A 20976-nucleotide genomic window follows, 5' to 3' on the forward strand; every position below is an offset into this window, starting at 1 on the left:
CAAGAGAAATTTGAGTTAACAACAACAGAGCAACTTTTTAGCAGGAGCCAGTAGTCTATGGAGAATTAAACCACCAAAAAAAAAAAAAAAAAAAAAAAAAAGGAATCTTTATTCTTCTCAGTGGCCTCTTGTCTTCCAGTATCACACCAGCTCATTTATTCTATCTTTGCCTGTAATGATTTTCTTTCCTCTGATGATTCCAAACCAGTACGATAATACTATCCCAACCCATGCCACCATAGATGTGTGGGACATTCTGGCAGGGGGTTACAAACTACCTCCTACCAAATCTAAGAATATTCACTTTCAAACTACAGTTGGATAAAAAGAGCTCTATGAATAGGTACCACAACTCCAGAATTCCATAATTTCTCCACAAACACACATGCCATGAAGGGTCAGGTTCTCAGTTTGGTACTGAGGACTTCTGTCCCTGGTGGCACCTTGGTCCAGCTCAGTAGGATCAAGGAACAGAGCAATTCTTAACAGCCTCTGGAGCCTGATCCCCATTCTGGGGATGCATGGCAAATCCCTGGGGAGCAAGACCCAGGTGGCTGCAGTCCAGGATGCAACTCCTCCTAAAACTCCATGAGGGCACTCTTGAAAGAAATGGGCATTATTAACAAAATTGTCTCTTCTACATTGAACTCTTACCTCGAATAGAGGGCCAGAATTCAAGTAGCTCTTCCTAAACCTGTTTGTAGGTAGGAGACATGGGAAACAGAAGCACACTTCCCAGAATAGGCACTTCTGAGCGTGTGTTTAGGAAGTAAAGCTAAGTATGCTATAGACCATCAATCTAAATACAACGATAGCACAATTTGAGTTGGAAGGCACCTCTGATCATCATTCAGTGTAAATTTCCACAGGGGATGATAAAGTATGCAATTTATAAAAAAGACCAGGCAGTGTTCAAATGTTTATAGGAGTTTTTGCTGTCTGAGCCTTAGGTGGATTTCAGTGTCCAAATCTCAGTTCAGGATGATTAAATTCTGTCTAATACCGAGCTTAAATTTTCATTAATGAAATCCATAAGTTCAGATACATTGACATTTCCCTTTTTCTGCCATAAGCATTCTCTATGAAGGCCATTAGTGGAAACCTCCTTACTTGCACACTTGGGTGTCTTGCCATTGTAAATAAACATCAACTATAAAGCCAGCTGCAATTTGAAATGCTCTACCTTCATTTCTAATAGAGCATAGCAACAACTTGTATATTCCAAAATCCATCTGTCTTTATCCCTACTAGCAAACCATATGCAGTTCATTTCCCACCTAAACTCCTTACATGTTTCTGGCTGGTTCTCTTCGTCCACGTTTTACAAGACTGATGAAACCACTGCATACTTCTATCACTTCAAAACATCACAGGTACTGCAACTTTTCAGCAAAATATTTCCCAATGATTTACCCTCACCTTCACATCCAAATTTTCTTTAATTGACTCTCACATTGTAACTATGCTCCTGCAAAAATTTGCAACTCATTTCCTCCTGCTCAACACCTTCCTTCTGTCCTATTTTTTCTCCATTATTTCATTTTTTATCACTTCCTTCCCTAGTCCATTCTCACCTCACAATTTCCATGACAACTCCTATACAATACTCTCAGGTTCAAACTGTCTGTTCATTAAAATAATTTTAAAAACTTTATTTGGAAGGCCGAGTACAGATGATTCATCAAGACTGAAATTGCCATCTCCTAGTCATGGAGTGCTACGCTTCCTGTGAATGGCAGACTGAATCAAATACTTTCTCTTTGGTTTTATCACCTGCTTTGGACAATTTTTACTAGTTAACTATTTAATATTACTGTGAGTAGCAGTAAGACAGAATGCTCCATGAAAATCATGATAGTATCTAAGACTTTTTACTTTGTTTTCTTTTAACTTTATTCTGGGTCTTAAAACTAATAGAAAAGGGTGATCCTCATCTTACCAAAGAGGTTTATATATAAAAATATCCCAACGTGTGCTAAACTGAAAGCCCTACATCATATACCCCAAAGAAGATCCTACCACAAATTTCAAAGTGTTTAGAAAAGCCAATGCATTTGTCCTCCAGGGAAATCTGGGCAATTCAAATACCAACCAAGGTGCCCCAGACCATCCACATCTATCCTAGCAGGGAATAGAGTATGCAGGCAAGTTCAGGTCTTTACAGATTGGTTTTCAGACTACAGATCTACAAGCAGGAAAAGAAATGTATTTAAAACACCAATCTGATCTACCGATGTCCTAAATAACAGTACAACATTAGTACAACATTTTTCTGAACCCTGAGAATCCCTTGAAAATGATGGTTGATTAAAAAATGCTGCAAGATGAATGAAGCCATACTACCAACCATACAACTGAACATAATTTCTCTGTACTTTAACATATTTAAGCATGACAAGAACACACCGCAATAAACTTTATAAACCTAAAAAACTAAATCTTCGTAAACCAGAAAAAATGTCAATATAATGAGATCACTTAACAACAGGATGAGATTTCAGTCATTAATGCTATGCATAAATGAGCAGCACAGCTCAGGGTGACAATATCTGGTCACTCAACAATCACCCAAGAACAGGGGAGTTTAGAAGCATGTAAACTATTTCCTACAATAACCTAAAAGCTTTCTGGCCACACACACAGACTGTGTGACAAAAAAAAAAAATAACATATTAAGAAAAATAGCTCTCAAAATTTAAGTAAATGGAAATTTATAAATGTTTTTTATTAAAAAATCCTACTTGATAACATCCAAGAGCAAGAAATATAAGCAGAAAAAGACATCTAGGGAAGGGGCATTAACATGAGGCTGACAAATTATTTCTCACTTTTTATTTGAAATCTTCACTGAAAGTACTGGAATGTTATGAAATTTAATTACAAGTGAAATTAAAATCTGTAGTTACTATATGCATTCTAACTGTATGTCAGGCAGATCAACTTCAAAGTACATTGAAATAATGCTACACAGGTAGAGGTACCATACATACAATATAGAAAGTTGAAAATCTGTTACATGAGAGACCTAAAACTGCACTTCCAAGTATGAATTCTATTAAGAGTAAGAACACAAGGATTTAAAGCAATCATAAAATCAGAATGGTTGTGGTTAGAAGGGAGCTTTCAGTCATGGAATCATCGAATGGTTTGGAATAGAAGAGATCTTAAAGGTCATCTCTTTGCCGTCCCAGTGCCACAGGACACCTTTTACTAAGAGCAGGTTCTTCCAAGCCCCAACACTTCCAGGGATGGGGCATTCGGAAATTCTCTGAACAGCCTGTGCCAGGGCCTCACCACCCTCATTTTACACAAATCTTCCTTATATCCAATCTAAATCAACTTTTTTCCAGTTTAAAACCACTACCACTTGTGCTGTCACAGGAGGCCCTACTAAAGTCCGTTCTCACCTTCCTCATTATCCCCCTTAAAATACTGAAAGTAAGGTTTCTCTGGAGCCTTCTCTTCTCCAGGCTGAACACCCCCAACTCTCTCAGCCTGCCTCAAACAAGAGGTGCTCCAGCCCTTTGAGCATCTTGGTGGCTTGCTCTGGACTGGCTCCAACAGGTCCATGTGTGTGTGTGCTGAGGAGCCCAGAGCTGAACACAGCATCCCAGGTGGAGTGGAGAGGCAGAATCCCCTCCCTCACCCTGCTGACCATGCTGCTCTCAGAGCAGCCCAGGATACATTCGGCCAAGGGGCTACAGCAGCAAGTTCAAACAAGAACAGAGGCTTAGGATAAATTGCAACAGGAAACCCATAAAAGATGACAGACTGGTAGATGAGAATAATTGTAAAACAAGCAGATATGTTGATATCAAGAAGTGATCACATCTTGTCATCTGCCTAATTACTTTCAGCAGTGGCCTATATGTATTACAGCTATGACAATAAATTTTAATTCCCTAAGAGCTATGCTTAGAAAGATGTGTTCCTCACCTTTTTTGCTGCTTTCTAGAGCTTCAAAAGACATCTTTTCTTTTGGGCTGCACATATTGGAACATTTCTGTTTCACAAGATACTTCTGTTTCTCTATCTACATTTCTTTTATTATGTACAACTGAGGTTCTTGAAAAACCACAATTTCATTGACTGTTGTGATCACACTTTATCTTCCTTCATTTTCAGAGGATGCCAACCATTTAGTGGCCAATACAGTATAGCAATCTTTATTTCTCCAATGTTAAAATCTACATATTACATTAAATACAAGCCTCTATGTGACAGGAGCAAACAAGTAAAATTGAAGTTACTAAAACTGATGATACTAGAGATTAAATTATCTTATACTATGATTAAACAAGAAGTCTTTAGCAAGTTCTAATTCTAACATGCAGTATACATGCCTGCTAGAATACATAATTATATTTTTCAGTTATTTTTAAGGCATAAATTAAGTACCCACATTTTATTATAGTTTTGCATAGTACTATGTAACAAAATACATCCACATTACATATACTGAATACTATTTGTTTCCAAAATATGGTACTATAAATGTACTACAAAATACATCAAAGTTGGAGTTTCTTAATACTTTAAGTACACATATGCAGACAACTTCTTTTTCTTTGCAGAGACTTGCAATTTGAAAGTTAGGACTATATTTCCTTCTCCATCCATATATATACCCTATAACAGTATTACACTAGCTATATACAATTGGATAATTTTATTTATATTTAAAACCCATAAAAATATGTTACTATTTTAGAATTGTTTTTCTAATACATAGAAATGTCTTGTATCACCTGCAATACCCACTAAAATACACCAAAAATACACTTCTACTACTATAGCTCATATAGGGTTTTCTGGATTGGCCAAGCCCCTCAGAAAGTGTGTAAAGATACTCTGTTATTATCAGCATTGTCTTTATGCTTGTAATTGTCAATAAAACTTAAGCTACAATGAAAAAAAAATCTACCTTCACAGGACAATGCCCTCAATAAAACCACTAAAAATACATGTGTCACAAAAGATCTCCACATTTTAAAAAATACTACAAATATTTAGCTTTCACACATGAAAGTGCATTAATGCATTCAAACTGGGGAGCATTTCCTACCTAATGTTTTACAGAAGCAAACTTGCTATAATTCATTTTTTACTTGTCATTTTCTTAAGTCTGCCAACGCTGATTCATTTAACTGGTTAAATAAAAAAAACAACAATCAATACTGTTATGTACTGATTTTCATTTTGAGCAGGTATTTATACTCATTCTCACTTTGTGGTAACTATCTGAAAATAAAAACTAATATTTCAGATCACTTAGGTGTTGGCTTAATTAAATACTTAATGAAAACAATCTCCAGTCTTCCTAAACATTCCACAGAACTTCTAATTACTATATAATACTCTCTGTCATGGAGTATAATACTTCTGTCACAGAGGAGGCTATACATTAAAAACCTAATATTACCACACAATTAATCAGCAAGACTCATTTCACATCTTAAGAAGGAAACCTTTCAGGAAAGAAAAATCTCTTACTTTATGATACTGTCTCTTTCTTAAAATTCACCACACACACAATTTGACCAAAGAGATTTTTCCCTCAGCTATTGACCAGCATATTCCTGTACTCAGTATCTAAAGGGGAAAAACTAAACCTGTGGTGTATTATCCATTTAAACTCCAGCCTAGAAACAGGCAACACTACTATAAAAATAAAAGTAGCACTCTTGATTATCTTAGACTACCAGAATGAACAGAAAGCTTGAAAGTGCTTACAGGGTGGTTTCCAAATATCCTGATGGAGATTATTTACAGGTTAGTTAAGACTTTATTGAATGCCAAATTTTAAGGAATAGGAAAATGTAAATAACTGAAATGTAGCAACGGTTTTCCAGATAATGATCCAAGAATGGAAATTCTGAATAAGCCTTTAAATACCAACATGCTGATATGTATAAAATATAATGGCCTCTAACAGCCAGTACAAAAAGAATGGAAAAACGTAATCAAGCTATGCTAAATAAAGCCTCTGAAGTAAGCAAAACAAATTTTACACAACCTTCAAAGGGAAGCATTGCAAGAAAGGATCTTTTATTCAGATTTTTTCAAATAAACTATGTCTGGTTAGAAAATTCAATCAAGCCTAAAGTTTTGTAGCAACTCCTCCACAGAATAGCTGCACAATATAAACATTTCTAGAAAGCGTGTGATAAGAGCTGATGATCACAAACAAGAATTTTCATTCAAATATTGAAAACACTGACCACTTATGACCAAAAAAAAAATATCCCCCATATCATGTAAAAAAGGACTGAAGGCCCCTAGTTTGCATAAATATCAATTCTGCATCTTAATTTGTGGTTTTCACCTGATGCAACACAGCACTTTAATCAGTGATGTGGTGAAGATACAGCAGCCATTATTTCTTTTATGGTTTTCCCCTTTAGAAAGAATAAGGATTATGGATTCCAGTTAGCAGAGACAGGCTTTGCCAAACCACTCTATCTTTGCAATGTAAGAACTCTGCTGCTTTAGAAGAACTTGCTGTGGCCATGGATGGTGATTTCTTGTCAATAGATGCTGAGCAGAGAAAAATAGCCAAGCACTATCAAAACTGGAACAGGAACTTGGAAAACCACTACCACCACCACTGGGTCTGAAAGGGTAAAATGGTCAGGAGTAGATCTGTCTGCACAAGTATTTAAGTATTAAACACAAGGTATTAAGCATTACCAGAATAAAAGGTAATTTTCTGAAGTTGGAAAGTGGGAGAGATGACAAGTCAGATACAAGAAGGGCAGTGCTGTTTCTTTAAAAAAAAAAATCCCATTCCCATAGTTATTCTTGGTAGCTGTTTCTGGCAAAAGTTCAGTCTGGAGAACTAGAATAAATCCTCACTGTTTGCATGCTATGAGATAATAAGAACAAGTGCATTTCACAGTTTGGCACAGCACTTTAATTTAACATGCCAGATTTGGCAGAACTACATGAAACATGATTCCAGTAACTGTCTGCTTGAAGATAGTTCACAACAGCCTTAGAGAGGAAGCCACATATCGAAGTTATCAACAGTGTGACTGATCCCACAAATGGCCTTAGCAAAAGCTGGATGGCTGGGTCAGTCAGTCAAGTGAGATGGAATTATCAGTGCTAAGGAACTGTTCCAGCTTTCCAGGGCATTATCCCCACAGAATAGAAGCAGAAATTAGTGCCAGCTCATTCTACAATGCACAAGGATATAAATCACAGTTACTGAGATAACCTCTATTATTTCCTAATTTTTATGCTTCATTTTGCAAAACTGATGCTCTTTTAACATAGCATAAAGAAACATTTAGGATTTATTTTTTTCCCAAAATAAAAACAAGAACACATGTTAATCTCAAGGCAAAAAACCACTGTGTGCATAAATCATGAGCAATTTTGGAATCTTTGGAGCCAAGAAATTATCACCTATCAATGATTTACTGCAGCTGCATGTAAAAATGAAAGGTCATTTATTACTTCTGAAGTTTTTAATGGATTTTTTAAGGATGCTCTACTATTTAAAAGAAAGCAAGGAAGAACTGAGAGTCAGAACTAATCTTACTTCCAAATTCATTAGTGGAGGTGCCCCAGTAATGTATTTATTCCTTTCTGTTTTAATCACCATTTCTGCTGTCCAAGAATGAAGGCGGGAAAACTTTAAAATGCTTTTAAAGGTACAAAACTTAGAAGTCCATTGCTCGTAGCAGTCCAAAGGCCTGACACTCATGTATTTGGCAGTTTGTTGCTCTTCTATTGTGCATTTTATATAATCATTCCTACTAAATGACAAAGAACTTCAAATTCTTTTTTTCTTGTAGGTTTTTCTGGCTCCACACTCAATACTCTGCCATAAGCAAAAACTCTATCATTTCACTTAAAGGCAAGTGTAATCCAACAGAACAGGTGATTCATTAATTAAATTACTTTCTTGAATTTTATAAATGAAAATTAAAGCTTACATAGAAGTACAAAATGGTTTGGGTTGGAAGCAACCTTACAGATCATCCAGTTCCAACCATCCTTCCAACCTCCCACTAGACCAGGTGACCAGATGAAGTTTGTAAGAGACACTATTTCAGTTCCTTAAAAATAAAAATTGGAATGTTCGGCTTAATAAAAAATCCAGCTTGTATCCAAAAGTTAATGCTCTTTGCATATACTAAACATTTAACCCAGTCAATTAGAAAATTCCTTCATTTCACTCTCTTTGAATCTCCATTAAGTAAATGGAATTTACATTAACTTAACTTGATCAAAATTCAGCCAAATTCCATAAAGCCAACCACTGATAATACAGCGTCTTAAATTTCATTTGGAGAAGTAGATGGGCACTGAACAACTTTATAAGGCACTGGTAAAAGATTTTGCTTTTGCTTACAGTGGTACTTTCTTGTGTGAACACAGGTTTAAGGAACAGGTTAAAAGACACATTTTTTAATGCTAATTGCATTTTGAAAATAAACACCGAGTTTTAGAGCATTACAGGTATTTTTCAGGAATTTGTATAATAGGAAGGTAAGAAGAACATATCCTAAGTCAAAAGTATTAAGCTCTTTTTCTTGGCTTACTGCCAGCATCCTCCTCAAGTATTGATGTGATTTGCATAATTTTAAATATCTAGAAGATGACCTACAGACCAATTATGAGAGTCATACTGTAGTTTCTTCACATGGTCCAAAAACACTGAGTAGCTCTCAGAACAGTTTCATCCACAGCTGTCAGAGTATATGCCTCTGGATTTAGCCTACTCAGTGTGAGCTTGATGACTTCTTCATTATTTAAAACAAAAACAAAAAAAAAGAGAGAGAGAGAGAGAGAGAAATAAAGCCATATCAATGTTAACAAGAGTAGGAAGTTATGCACTAACTCTGCTCAAAGCAGGTGGGTATGAGTCAGTCCTGGTCCAGAAAACCCTCCCCAGCATTAACACACCAAGAGTCAGTATCAGGATATTACACTCATGAAAAAGTGACACAAGTTGACTGGGATTCTGCAACTCATCTGCCACTGATAGAGGACAAGACAAAAAAAAATTTTTTTTTTTTGTCCCACTCACGTTCTGGTTGCTTTATTTATCACACACCAAACAGACCAAATACTGCTCTTAGACTGTCTTACAGAAATAAGAGATAAAACCCATCAGTTCTTCCAACCACTCCACCTATCCAAAGATCATGAAGCTTTTATAACCATTACAAGCCATGCTGTATAAGCAGGAAGAGGAGACCTACAGAACTAAAGAGTTGCTGCAAGCTACTCCTCAAATTTTAGATAGGTTCGAACAGCAGCTGGGTAAACTCACCAAAGAAACACACACTGACAGCTACTAAAAAGAAAGAGAGCTCTAGCTCAGGAAGTCTGAACCATGCATAGTGAGAGGTCAGGAAAGCATCCTCTGGAAGTGACCCCGTATTTTTCCCCTTCTCTTAATTTCCTTCCTTGATGTCCACTGTTAGCCAGTACCAGAGATGATAGCAGTTTAAATGAATCTTTGGTCTGATCCCAGTACAAGTTTGACAGTCTTAATGTAGAATTCATTCCAACGCCAGCAGCTCACAGTATTTACACTCCAGTTCTGGAAAAATAGTTTAAACTGACTTCATACTAAATACAAAAATCCTCACACATATTGGAAAAAGTGTTAATTAAAAGAATTGGTTAGTGTTCTATTGTATCACTACAGGATTTAAAAGTGAGATTGAAAAATAAAACCCAATTCACACTGAGTCTAGCCTAAGTTATTTCTCCTTATTCTCCATACTTGTGGAGCAGGTTATGCCAACTACTGCAGGAGCGTGTTGATGTGATTGACCTCATTTTGCCTCTCCCTTGTGCTCACATGAACCTGTAATACAGTAGTCTCTACTCTCACGTGGCATTAACATATCATAGAATCTTAAAATTGCTTTTCAAACAAGAAAAAAATTGAGCCCTGAGAAAGTGGCTTTTATTTCTGAGAGAACTGTTCTCTCCCAAAGTTAAATTGAATTAACCCTAGCAAAAACAACTAATGATATATATAAAGTTGATGAGAAAACACCACTAAGGGCAAAGAAAAACATTTTAAGCTTCAATTCATGCTTGGGAGCTGCCACTTCAGAATACTTTCTTTCAAAGTACCATTTTTGGAGACAAATCACAAACCAAAGCTTTAGAGCTCACATATCAGTTAAATATTCATGTGTAACTGAGATTTTCACATTACTTTTAAAACACTGACTAGTATAACACCACAAAAATGAAGATTAAAAGATGGCTACTTGTTACTACATTTATTTTCACAAGACCATCACATTTAGTTTACTAGCTAGGTTCTTCCCTTCCTGATTATCTATGAAATAATTTTCCATCTCAGTTTCCTGTCCTCAAATCCTCTTTAGAAACAGTGAATTCCCTTACCAAGGGTAAACTATGTAACAATATGAGATATAAACATGAAACATCTTACAGAAGTTCATAAATAAAGGTCCTTCTGTTGCTGTTGGTTGAAGTACATCAGCAGGATTCACTACAAAAAGCAAATACTTGAAAATGAATAAAGGACTGTTTTCCATGGGACTGAAAGTATTCCAGAATTAAGCTGACTCAAAGTTATTGGAGCTGTACTGTGACTAGTTTACCTTTGCTCTTCTCATTCTTAACCCCATTTCTCTCCCTTATCATTGTTTTGGATTCAAGTATTCTCCCCACCACCCTGAACCTCCAAGAAAGTTCGAATGGATAATCCTAACCATGAAAAACTTCACATATAGGTTTCTGAACTGTTCATTTCAGCACGAAACTCCGCAGAGTAGTGGGAAAACAAAATTCTTTGAATGGACATCCCAGTATCCTGAGAGCAACATAACCAGGAGACCAGGCACTGCTCATTTACATTGATGTCCATCACACCATGATTGTGAGACCCACAGCAACAGGATCCATGTGTGCTTATCATTTACCCTGAAGCAACTAAATATAGGAAGGAAACCTGAAAATTAAATAAACAGGGAACCAAAAAAGAAAGGAAAGACAAGCATGTAAATGCTTCTTATTTTTGCTCCAAAGGTTTCTCTCCATTTAAGTGGTCAAGCAACAGTTTATAAAGATCCCAAGATTTTTGGCTTGTATTTGTACAGATTCATTTCCTTTGGTTCTCTCTTTGAACACCTCCTCTCTATCCAATTTTTTAACAACTCTTACTTCTGTTACACAGGCATTTTAACTCTGCTTTTATCACTGACTCTCCCATACTAGGAATGCCATTTCTTTCCTGGCCACAGTGAGATGTGATTATCTGCTTAGCCAATAAGCACAGTACTGAGATTTAAACATATGATTTACATGGAAATAGATAATGTTCCAAAACATCATTTACCCCATCATAGAAATTACCCAGGTTTAAATGGCAGTCAAGTATTATTTATAAATTAAAATTATCAATTAAAAAAATTATATTACATACTAACAGTCAACAGCCTTCCTAACTAGTATTAATTCTACTTCCTGCTAAGTCCCTATATTCACCAACTTTCTGACTGCAAAGGAAACCTCAAAGTTAACTTTAACTTTGTTAAACTTGAACAAAAAGTTAAAACTTTCCAGGCATGTGTTGGTGATAGATCATTACACAGTCACAGCTGGTAGGAGGAGAACACAACATCCAGTTTTAAGCCCGTGAAGTCAAGCTCTGTCAAAAGAATGGGTGAAAAAATTGGGTCACTTCTCAAAAATAAGAAAAAACCTTAAACAATACAAGGCAATCAAACATGTTAACACTCATCTAATCATCAGTTCTACTCCCAAGCAATTTCTTAATCAGAACTAACTTCAAACATAGCACATGGTACTCTGTATATATACCTCTGTTCACCTGAATCAGTATTTCTAGAAGGGGTAGCAATGAACTGTTTCCAAATGTAGCTGCATAATGTCCCCTTCACATCATCATCTCTCCATGAAGACAAAATCCAGTAGTTTTCACTTTGCAGGATTTATTTAAATCTTATCACAACTACACAGCTCTAAGACTATCAATCAGAAGCATTGCTTATGAGCATTTTGGCAATTTTCTGCTTTATTTTTTTGTTTTAACTGTTCCACACCGAGGTATGAGACAGTGCCTGACCACAAACCAGCCAAGCAGTGCAATTATTGGGACTATTGGTAATAATCATGCCTGCATAGCTGCAGTATAAATCTGTAATTACACAGACAGGATATCCCCAAGGCTTGGGAAACAGCGTTAGTTTTACAATATGAATTTAACAAGACAAAACGTATTCATGATTAAAAAAAAAATTAAGGAAAGCTTAAACCTTGCCAATTACAACTGAAACACTAAAAATATATCAGAGTCAAAGAACAGCATGTGAGGACAACAATGACAAATTGTTTTCAAGAACACAAGGCTATAGAGGTATCCAAGTGGTACAGACCTGGAAAGATGAGGTGTCCAGGAGAGCTCCTCCAAGTTCAAGAATGGCCCACCTCAACCAGCAGCTAATCAAACAAAGGAGGCAGAAAATGTGTTTGGACGAGCAAGGAGCTCCTAACTTAATGCAAAGACAGGAAGGAAGCATAAGTGTCATTTAATGGCTTAGAACCATCATCAGATGGTATGATCATCTCATTTCAACCCTCCTGCCAAGGGCACCTTCCAGTAGATCAGATTGCCCAAAGCACAGGAAAGCTGGAAGTAAGGGAAGGCAACCCAGGAGGAACAGAGATCAGTCAACAAGCCAAAGCCCAGTAGGAGCCATCTGGTCACACAATGGGCATGGGCTGAAATACAGGAAATTTCATTTAAACATAAGGAAAATAGATATTTTTTTTTTTACTTTGAAGGTAGTCAACTTCTCTAAAAGGGTGGTAAGGATACAACATCCACCCTTGGAGAGGTCAAAAAACACAACTGGACACAGTCCTGAGAAACTCACTGCAGTCAACCCTACTCTAACAGACTGAGCCAAACGACCACAGGAGATTCTTCCCAACTTCAACTTCTCTGTGATCCCACTTGCCCATGCTGTAAAAATGATGGGGTTTTGGTTTGTTGGTCTTCCCCCCCCCCCCCCAAATAATTATTCATCACATTCCACATCCTATATTCTGGGAAATGATGATTACTTTGCAAAGTTCTCACAAATTTAACAAGTAGCAGTTAGGGTTATTAATTATCCTAATTTATATCAACAAGGTCAAAAAAATAAAATTTACAAAAAAAACCTTTACTTACTAGACTCTCTAAAGCACAGAAATCTTCGTAGGGAAAAAAAAAACAGAATACTGACCATTCAGTCTCCTAGTAGGCACAGAACGTAACATTTAAGAAAATTTAAGAAAGAGGATCAGACCAAAAAAAATTTCTGTCCAAATAGTTGAGTAAAAGATGGCCTAGCCAATTTAAATATGTACAGAAATCATCATTTTTGTCTGCAAGTTATTGCAATAACCCACCAGTCCTCAAGAAAGGTTTATTAACCCAAATACCTGCATATACCTGCAATAAAAGTAGTGCAGTAAGAGTTACACCTTCCACATATTTCAAAGTTTCTGATTTTTCTTAATGCTGTAATTCCACCATTGTAATTGATTAGCACCGATATTTATTAATTATCTATGACACAAAGAGAAGAGAAGGAACAAAAATACAGCACATTTGGTGCTAGCTCACCCTGGATCTAGAAAATCTAAAATAACGTTACACAGACTCGCTCTGTTTAACAGCAGCGTCCTTGAAAGTTAGAAAGTGCAGATGAACATAAAAAAATCCAGAAATATATCACCCCCACTCTAATGACATAAATACATAAAAGCTGTCCTTTTCTATTCATGAGTATCTCCTCCCAGATTTGCAAAAATTAAATATTTAAGTTGATAGAAAAACAGTAAATTCATCAGAATTATCAAAGTTCATTACATGTCCTCCAATTCTTTAAGCTCAGCAGGACCCTTTAAGAACATTGGCATTGCTACATATTGTTATATGCAGGAAGATACTTTCATATCCCAGAAAAATACATAATCAAAAAAATGCATTCCATCTTATCTAAGTTGAAAAAATAGCAACGATCAGAGGATTGTGAGCTAAAAAATCTAAAAAAAAAAAAAAAAATCCCAACAAAGAAAAACATCCCCAAGGAGCATCTCAGCAAATAGCCATAATTTTCTCCAGGCTAACTGCTATAGCAGGTCTGTCTCATATCATCTCAAGAAGTGGAAATAAAAAAATAATGTGTGATCATCTTCCACCAAGTGCTTGTTTGAATTTGGTGGTATTTTTTTTGAAAACAAGAAACTGGCATTTGGTATCAGCCTTTGTTAACAAGAAAGGCCACACAAAGTTAAGGCATGGAAAATGAATTAATTTCTGTTATTTCTTATAGCAAACAGCATTTAAAAGATTCTAAAAGGATGATCCTTAAAAAAAAAAAAAAAAAGAACAAAGCCATAGAACTCAATGGAAAATGCAATAAAGTTAAGAAACTAAACTATCTTTAGCAATATGTATTTGGTTCCTGATACAAACATGCTCTGCCCAAATTCGCAATTTCTGCCTGGAGCTCAGGTGCTCAGTGTGCATTAAGAGAGATGGAAAGTCAGCGAACACACCGAGGGTGTCTAAGCTGTGCATGGCCATGCAGACACTATTCCCTGTCCAGGTCTCACCACAGACACACGGACCCACCAGAGGTGCAACAGACCACTGCCAGGACACAGACACAAACCAAACACAGCCAATCCTCCCTACAGCCACTCTAAGTTTATCTGAGCCCGTACTTTGCTACAGAGTTGCAGATAATTTCACATGGAGAATTTAAAACACTGTTAGGTAGTGCTTCAAACCCAAAATCTTCCTGGAACCCTCATGTTTCAGTCCTACACGTTGCATTTACACCTAACACCATTTATAAAGCCAGATCAAAAACATTTTTTAAAGGAAACCAATTCCCATAAAAGAGATTTTACAAGAATTCTTCCTAGCAAAATTACACATGTAATGTACAAAAATCCTGCAAAAGAACAAATTGGTCTTAACAGGCTCATTTTAAAACCACGACATTGATACATGAGTAGTTTCTGTCCACAGACTGTCATTCTTCTGGGCATTACAAAGTGAACACAAAATTGCTGAAGAAGAATCACTTCTTACGATTTTTTTTTCATATTAATTCCTCTAATTTCTACTGAAATTCAGACCACTTCAGAAATCTTTAGATTATTCAGAGAGAAATTTATTTGATTATATGGGTTTCAAATATCTTCTGTATTGCTGAAAGTTGAGCACACATATCAGCAATATTGGTAGTTATCTCTGCTACTGAGTTTAGGTTTTTAAGCACTGAAGAGTTTTGATCTGACAGATGTGAAAGGGTCTCCTAAGACACCAAGCTCTACCTGACCACGATTTCCCAGCACTGCAACAGAATCACAAAATCCTTTTTTATCACTTAAGTCATAACTAAAATATTCAGGATAAAAGCAGTATAAACACAAGAAACTGTTAAATGATGGGGAAAGAGAGACCCTTAAAGCCACAGATTTAAACTTCAGGATGCTATGCTGAATGTAAGGTAACAATTTACGTGAACACAAATACACTCCTAGGTATTTCAATACTGATTCAGAAAATATTGGAGCAATTCACTGTTCCAAGTAGGCAATTTTGTCCTCTCTCCTTTATCTTTTCAGTCTGAGATGTGAAAGTGACTGTGAAAAATACTGCAGTTAAATCACAGAAACAAACCAAACCAATTATAAGTTTTCTTCAGGTCCAAGAAAAGTTATTTTTCCTGGCTTATGTATTCAATTTTTAACTTATTTTACTATGACTACAAACTCCATCACGTAGCAGATCAGCAGAAATGCTGCTGCTGCAGCTATGATACAATGACCTTTTATGGAACTGGGCACTGCCCAATTCCATAAAAATGTAGAAATAGTGGTTTAGTAGACATAAAGCCCTTCTTATTAAGATGGAAATAGCCAAACATGGTAGGCGTCTTGCAAAACTCTGTCCTAAATTTCAGAACGTGAAAATTTCTCTCATGGGAATTTTCAAGATTTAAGCATAAGGACAAAGAAATACTTTTAGATTACAAAAAAAAAAAAAAAACAAAAAAAAAAAACAAACAAACAAAATCATTGCAGATTTGAGAACACCAAGGACTTTAAATAATTTTCCAAATAAGGTGCTGATCCACACCTTTTAAATACTTGCGAATATGAACTTAACCCATTAAAAACTTGAAGAAAATAAAACCAAGATTTCAAAGCAGATTTTCAGAGAGCCTTAGGGTCAATATTGAGTTTTTATGGGGCCACCAGGCTCTGCCTCTGCATGTATGTGTGTGGCACGGAGGCGGGTAATAGAGAGCAATGTGTGGAACTAAATAGATTTCAGGTATCTTTAAATGCTTATTTATGATCTCCAACTTCTGAGAAGCTGGGACTGTTGATACAGACGGGAGAAAAATGCTGACTTCAGAGATGGAGTGGGATGGAGCTGTGATCAAAAGCTCTTCAGGATAAATATAAATATTTAATACTGCCTTCCTGAAATTAGCAGCAACTACCTCCATAAACTTTCTGAAAGTGTTAGGGCAACAGTTAACCCAAAAAGTTTCACCTATGAATGCAGAAAACCAAGTGGAAAAACATTAATATCAACTGGCAGTACCATTTTGGGACAAAACACAAAGATACATTTGCTTCACAGGGAAAAGGTCACTCCTTTTCCTTAGCCTGGTGATCCCAAAATATCAAAGATTAAAATATGTCAGATAAATCTCAGCAGTTTACACTGTTCTTTATATAAGTGATTGTTTTTCTCTCAAAATTCTGCGTCTGAAAGCCATTGCATGGGCCCATTGATCTACCTACTCTAAAATCACCAATCCATGTTGCTGTCAGCCCAAAGGTACAGATACCACACATATAAACTTTGCCATTTTTTTAGTGAAGATTTTCTATAGTCAACATTTTGGCAAAGAAATAATTTGTGGCTGTGATTGTTTAGTTTATGGGAAAAAAAAGCCTAAGGGAAACAAAGATGAAATCGGATGCTTCTTGCTTTATTCTGCTGAGACCTAAGAATTCCTTCTTTCCAGGTTTTTCTCCTCCCCTCAAGCTCATTTTTTCTTAATCAGTGCGTTACAAAGCCAGTGGTCACCGACTGGCCTCCAAGGGTTCGGCTTCAATTAACCTGCATTTCACACGCCATGCAGGAAGAATTCAAATTGAGTATAAACAATGTTCAGAGCTAAATTAGTTAGAATCATCATAAAATCAAAAACATTCCAAAAAATAATATGTTCAGCAAGCTCACTTCCATTTTCATATACAATATTGTGTACAGACTATTTTAGACCTCCATGGAAAACAAAGACTGGGAACTCCTTGGAAAACTGTGGAGCCAAAGTCATTGCACAGATAACATACAAGGGAACCATATCATTCCCTAAATGAATAAACTACTGAAAACACTCCTCAGGCACAGAGGATTAAAGTGCCAAGAGTAGAAGAAATAACATTATACACAGCGTGAACAAAGAAGGATGATCTTAACTTTTTCTTCCTCTGTCCCTTATTTCTAAAATATCATAGGTCACCATTCCAAAAAGTCTTAGAGACACTTTCCTTCTTTTCTTCCATTCCTGTATGTAACTGTCATTCAGTAGTTCATTTCTTTGCTATAAATCAGAAGTTATTCTATTTATTCACCTGAGATGTTACCTGAGATTTATTCAAATCAAGTCATAACAGACATTTTGATTGTCTGATGCTAGCAACAAAAGGTGTCACCATTAATTGACCCATAATACCATTCATGGGCCAGTTTCTTATCCTGTGTGAGGTCATTCACTGGCTAACATCCTAAGTGGTAGATGGGCAACTCTGAAACTTTAAATCAAAACCAAAGAAAAAGCAAATTTCTATCCATGCATCCAATTTAATTCTCTTCCAGTCCCTTCATAATTAATCTTTACAGACTGTAATATTGTCACAGTAGTAAAGAATCCCTACCATAAAACAGTCCTGGTGTCTGCTGCACCTCAGAATGCTACAACCAGTATCAAAATCTGCCAGCTAAAGGCAAATTAACAATGTTAACAAACACTGAGATGCATCAAGCAGCATCTCAGAATAAAAACTCAAATGAAGGGAGAAACTCATAGTATTAATTGAAGGACTGTGTTTCCAGTGCAGTATCTGGGGATGAAACTGCTTTCTGCTACTATAACCCACATTGCTCTGAAAAGAAGGTAAACAGCCACTTCATGGCCAATTGATCTCAACGAATTTCTGTAGAGCTTGTCATGAGTGAAAAATTAAACTGTATCTCACAGCTTACTCCAAATGGATTTTACTTCACAAACAGTTCTGTTTACAGTCTGATGGTACTTGGCCAGACAACTATCCCTAGAAAGGTGTATGTTTCAGGGAACATGCTGCTGGTCCCTGGATCAGAGAATTATCTCTTTCCCCAAACTCCTCTGAGTTCTGAGTCCATGGTGTCACAATACAATAAGTCCAGTAGTGCTAATACACAGCATCTACTTATAAAGCCAAGAAATAGCCAAACCAGAAAACAAGTTACAAGAACTATTTTGGGCATTATAGAGAAATTTCAAAGTAAGGCAAAAAAACCCCCGATGTTCAGAAAATACTGAGATGATGCCTGAAGATTTTGTTGCTCTGAAAGCATCAGAAGAGAGCAATGCCCTACAGCAAGGAAAAGAAAGTCATGCTTAGATTCCTTTTAACACTTCAAGGGATTTACCTCCATCACACTGCCTCACAGCAAGAGGCCACCCCAAATGTCTTCTCTAAGAGCTTGGTTTGCCCCTTGCTTTTGCTCCAACATTCCATTAACATAATAGTCTTCACATGCCTTTACACAGAAATGTCAGCACATGTAACTGGAAGTGTCAGTCTGAAATTCATTTCCATGCTAACCTATAGACACAACCTTTCATCATGTTAACAACAAAATATTTTAAAGAGCCAGAAATAAAGGTAATCACCTCTAGACAATTTCTAATCCTGTTCAAATGCAGCATCAGAAAGCATCCTCTCACTTGTAAAAAAAAAAAATAGAAAAGGAATAATTCAATTTTAGCCTGTACACTGCCTGAAGCCTACTATCTGATCACAAAGAAACACATTTATTAATATGAACAAAAAAAAAACAAAAAACAAAAAAAAAAAAAAACCAAAAAAAAACCACCACCACAGATTTGCTGGCCTTCTCCAGCAATGAGAAAGCTGAAAATTAAATATTTTCCTGACAGAAAGTTTCATATTAAGGCAGGTGGCCAGGATAGCTTATAGTATTAGTGAATGCAGCTGTGATTTTTATGGAAATTTAAAGGAGTTGACTACAGACTTAACAGTGAATTTCACAGATACTTTAATCACACTCTTTTTCTGTTGCATTCCATTGCTGGGCCCTGCTTTAAAGTATGTGATGATCCCAAAGAAGAAACATTACTTAGATTTAACTACATAAAATGGATCCAGAGAATGTAAACAAAGTTCCCTTTATAGTAACCACAATTTGATTCTATTAAGCCCAGAAGCGATACATATGGGCATACATCTGAATAATTTACTTTGTCTTTGGAATTCCTGCACCACCTTGACCCCGAGGACCTCTCACGCAGTTCTACTTCTGAGACAACTTAGCCTAGCTAAAAGAAGAAAAGGAGTTTTTCCCAATATCTCTGTTCACATCAGAGTTTTGAGGAATGCTGAAACTGAGACCTCATCACATTCTGGTTTGGTTTTGCTGAAAAATGAAGCAAAATGAATAATGGCTGTTCTTAGAACTTCCTTCTCAACATCTCCTTTATCACTTTCTTTTCCCTTGATATTTAATCCACCTCTTCCTTTCCATCCAGCCTTCCTTCCCATTCTTCCATTCTCCCATCAGACTTTGCTGTCCTATAACCTCACTCTCACCCTGTTCCATGGACACACATCTATGCACCTGTTTCAAACTTTGCCAAGGGTTAAAAGCTGGGAGACTGGAAAACCTGAAGATGTGGTAGGATCCCAGCTGGCAGCTAAACATCCACACAGATGCTCACTACCTGAACTTCCCCCATATCCACACTGCCCCCACAATGGGATGCTTCTGTTCCTGCATCGTCCAGGACAAGAAAGTCATTTAAAACAATGTAGATTACCTGGAAAAGAGGAAGGCATTAAAACAAAATCAGCTGGCTATAGACCTCAAAATGAAACCTCATATTTCAGAGAAAAATACACATCATACCTGCAAAACAGCTAACACCAAACTAGCACAGATAATTTAATTTATTAGGAGTGCCTTCTACCCTACTAAGTCAAAGATGTTTGTGGTCATCAGCTGTAAGAGTGGAAAGTTATTTTGCTTCTCCATGCCCCATTCATACAGTGGTTATTAAAAATCATTATCCCAGCCCCAGGATCCATCTTGAACAAATAGCAAAAATAGATTAGTAACTGGAAAATTAAGCAAAATATAGAGAAACCAAATCTTCCAGCTTGGTAAAAAAACATCAAGAGATGACTCAATATCCTAGTGAAAGTAATTTTCATAAATAATGGCACCACAATTATTTGAAAAGACGTGGCAAGTTCTGCTTTCTGTGGAGAAATAAGAGATGATACAGACTGGCAATGGTGAGGAGTTGGAGACCTCTATACAAGCAGCAGGGAATCTGACTGTAGTCACTGGACTGGAAACAAAGTATTGTGAACAGGAAACAGACTTCTTAGAAATCATTTAAAAATTAGTAGCATCCCTATTATTAAATTATACACTTGATGGTTTTGCCATGTGGAAAAATCTCAAGAAACGGCAATTTCCATAAATTATTTACCTTTAAGAGTGTTTTCATATAAATCTAAGGTAAGCAACAACATAAATAGTACCAATGTGAAGCTAAACAACCAGCAAATTCAGTAAGAAAACATAATAGCAATATACATATAAATAAAAGTTGCTAAAGTTCCCAGTCCATT

Source organism: Cinclus cinclus, chromosome 3 (genome assembly GCF_963662255.1).
Source record: "Cinclus cinclus chromosome 3, bCinCin1.1, whole genome shotgun sequence".
Classification (NCBI taxonomy): domain Eukaryota; kingdom Metazoa; phylum Chordata; class Aves; order Passeriformes; family Cinclidae; genus Cinclus; species Cinclus cinclus.